Raw genomic sequence first — 4214 nt, 5'->3', positions numbered from 1 at the left:
ACATTCAGATGGAGATTTAATTAAAGAGGTCCTGCATCATTAAGTCATTGTGCGTGCTTCTGAAAGTTATCGAAATGATAGTTTTAAACATATACTCAAATTTAAATACGTCGGATATCTTTTTAAAGATAGTTCTTGTTTTCGTTTAGAATTCTCCTCGGAGTTCAGTATTTTTGTTATCTTAATTTTAATTTTTTTAAAGTGCAACTAGTGAAGTCGAATTAACATACTATTCCGGAACGCTTGAAATCACCTCAATTTGTGTGGGTTCGTATCGCTCGGTCTTAAGTTTCTACGTTGTCTTTCGGTTTTAAATCAATAAAAATACTTAAAGACTTTTAACGTTGACAGGTGTGTACTAGAGCTTTGTGACATGACTTATTCCCGATTTTGACTGTTTTGCTTAGTGTGAATTCGCATTGCTATAAAACGTGTTATGGTTCTTTTCTATCCCAAATTCATGTACTTAGCCATGTTAGTTATGATGTTATAATTTTAATTCTCATCGGATTTTGTCAGATGTCTTGACGTCTTTCTGTTATATGCATGTGTTATGGTAAAGAAAAATTAATCACCGCCTTCATTTATTAGATTTGATTTGGTTCAACGTAATTTGTACGATGTATTACGTTTTCAGATTGATTCAGAATAAACCTGACATATCTTCAAATATAGTTAATTGTCTAATTGCTACCTCAGCTTGATATTAATAAGTATTGCAATTTTTATTGTTATTAAATGTAATATCAGTATTTAGTACAAATATAATCTTAAATCAATCCTTATTCTATCTTACTTTTGAGAAATAGTTTTCATTCAAATGTGATGTCATTTTTGTGTGCTGTTTAAGAATTTCAAATGTGACGTCATTTTTTGTGTGCTGTTTAAGAATTTCAAATGTGACGTTATGTTTTGTGTGCTGTTTTAGAATTTCAAATGTGACGTAATTTTTTGTGTGCTGTTTTAGAATTTCAAATTGGACGTAATTGTTTGTACCTTTTCACAATTTCAAATGTGACGTCAACTTTTGCGTTGAGGCATTGACTATCATGACTATCTCGGGTGTGTATATTTTTGTCTTTGATTATGTTGTATGTAATGTATCCAGTTGTTTTTCTGTAATTATATCTTACTTCAGTTTTTTTCATGTATATCTATTATATAGTCAATTTATAAAATTTACTGTTTGCAAAAGTATATATAATTCTTAATAACAAGGATGTTCTTATCCCAAACAGAAAACCCTACTCGTTTTGGGCACAACTTTTTTGAACTTTTGATCCTCAGTGCTGTTCAACTTTGTACTTGTTTTGGCTTTAGAACCTTTGTATTTGGGCGTCACTAATTAGTCTTGTGGTGACGAAACCCACCATTTTTTTCTTTCAAAAATGTCCTGTACCAAGTCAGGAATATGACTATTATTATATTATAGCTCGCTTGTGTGTGTTACATTTTAACGTTGTGTTCCTGTTGTGTCGTTTGTTTCCTCTTATGTTTGAGTGTGAATTCACATTACTATAAGACGTGTCACGGTACTTTTCTATGCCAAATTCATGTATTTAGTTTTGATGTTATATTTGTTTTTCTCAACGGATTTTGTCTAGCGCTCAGTTCTTGTCTGTGTGTGTTAGATTTTAATGTTGTGTCGTTGTTCTCCTCTTATATTTAATGTGTTTCCCTCAGTTTTAGTTTGTAACCCGGATTTTGTTTTCTATCTATTTATGAGTTTCGAACAGCCTTTATTTGTTAAGTGGTCAAGTACGTTAATAATAACAGCCATTGAACGATAGAAAAAAAAAGGAAAATATTGTACTAGCTGTTTGAATGGATTTCATTGTAATATTAAGATGTCGACCCCTCTACGCCTTAATGAGGATTTTAGTTCTTGTTTATGTTTTTTTTTAACTTACTTATTTAAGTATATTAAAAAAATTACATTCAAAGTTATTAAGAATCGGGACCTGAACAAGCATACTTTGCATATATGGACACCTACGTTTCGGGTTCAAATATACGACACAAATGAAAGCAGTACAAATCACAGGCATATGACTCCGAATGAAAATGACCTATATACTTCAGTTATATCAAGTTTGGTACAGTTTGCAAAAAGTTTGTGAAAGAGGCTCAGCAGGAATTCAATTAACTCAATTTGTATTTCGTTTATTTTCTAAGAAAGTTTATGTTTTTTAATTTCTTTCTTTAGTATTTAAAGAAAGTATTATAAACATTATCAGATAAAATAAGGTTAATACTAAACTCAGTAAAGACCCGTCGAAATTGCATTTAATTGAAAAATTCAACAAGTTTTACCGTTATCTTGATGATATTTTTTCGTACAAGTTATCAAGAATTTTATCAACATACTGCTTAAATTAACCCCAAGGAACTTACTTCAAATTAATCAAATTTAAACGGTAATAACTGTCCTTCCCTATATTTAGATATTGCGGTTTTGAACGGGAAACTCCACACGACAAAAGGGACGGTTTTTCGTTCCCTATTGTTAATTTTCCATTTTTAGATGGTGATGTTCCTTTGGCACCTTCTTACTGTGTTTACTTTCACAGTTCGTTCGCTTTGCCCGTGTCTGTTTTGACGTTTTTGATTAAAACTTTTAAACCTTTACTTAATCGTTCCATAGCTACGAAGATTTGGTTTTGAAGTTTGGTTGAAACTTATTTCAAACGGGATAGCACATTCTCATTTTTACGGAAATGTTATTAACCGTGCCCGGAAATTTAGAAATGATCCAAGTAAACACATCGCTCCTTTAAATAAACTTATTCTAAAGAGTTACCAATTCAACACTAACAAGATTATTGAATATTGTTTTTATTGGTATGAATATTGATTTTTGTATCAGTAGATTGAAAGCAAAAAATATTACTAATATGTTATATACATATACACATGCATGGATCTACAATCTGTCGATACCTGTATCTTAGCACGACACAATGTCATGTTCTTCTCTGAGTGTGTATGTCGTCTTTACACTTTTGTTTGATGTGTACGGATGGACAATTTTGTCTTAAATGCTTGATTCTATTAGTTGATAATGGCTTTGAACTAGCAATCAGTTAACTGCGAAGACTCTTAGATCTTTTCCTAGTTTTGTTGTTGTTGTTGGGATGTACAAGTACCCTGCCACATCCACTTGCATTTTTTACCATCTAATGAGTTAAACCTTTTTCAACTGATTTTTATAGATCTTTCTTATGTTTTACTGCTTTTATACTACTGTTCCAGGTTAGGGGAGGGTTGGGATCCCGCTAACATGTTTAACCCCTCCACATTATGTATTTATGTGCCTGTCCTAAGTCAGGAGCCTTTAATTCTGTTGTTGTTGTTTGTTTATGTGTTGCATATCTGTGTTTTCGTTCATTTGTTTTATATAAATAAAACTGTTAGTTTTTTCGTTTGAATTGTGTTACATTGTCATCTCGGGGCCGTTTATAGGTGACTATGCGGTATGGGCTTTGCTCATTGTTGACGGCCGTACGGTGACCTATAGTTGTTAATTTATGTGTCATGTTGGTTCTTTTGTGGAGAGTAGTCTCACTCGCAATCATACCACTTCTTCTTTTCTATAATAAATTAATCAAGTCTTATCTATTATTGAGAACACATATCACGGTAAGAAAAAGGACGAGATTTATCAAGATATCAGTTAACAAAATACATTTTGATGATGATTATTTTTTCTTATTCATGTTCCACATTTTTTTTTTTATCTCAAACTGTGTACTAATTTATATCCACATATGGAGCAAGATATGCTTACCCTTCCGGAGCACCTGAGATTACCCCAGTTTTTGGTGGGGTTGATGTGTTTTCTTCAGTTTTAGTTTGTAACCCGGATTTGTTTTTCTCTCTATCGATTTATGAGTTTCGAAAAACGGTGTATTACTGTTGCCTTTATTTGGTCTTTAGTTTTCTTTGTTGTGTTTTCTATACTATTTTTTGTCTGTTTGTCGTTTTATTTTTAGCCATGGCGTTGTCAGCTTTTTTTTTCTATCTATGACTTTGACTCTCCCTCTGGTATCGTTCGTCCCTCTTTTATAGCAATATTTTCAACTGTCACCACCTCACTAATCTTAATTCAAATTATTTAAATATCCTAAAGTAGCAATTAACATATTATAAATTGCATCCTTCTACCGTATAATGGAGTACAATCTATTGAATAATCGATGATAGAAAAACGAAAG

The sequence above is a fragment of the Mytilus galloprovincialis genome, chromosome 5, assembly GCF_965363235.1.
Source record: "Mytilus galloprovincialis chromosome 5, xbMytGall1.hap1.1, whole genome shotgun sequence".
Taxonomy (NCBI): Eukaryota; Metazoa; Mollusca; class Bivalvia; order Mytilida; family Mytilidae; genus Mytilus; species Mytilus galloprovincialis.
Note: the sequence above shows the minus strand (reverse complement) of the source record.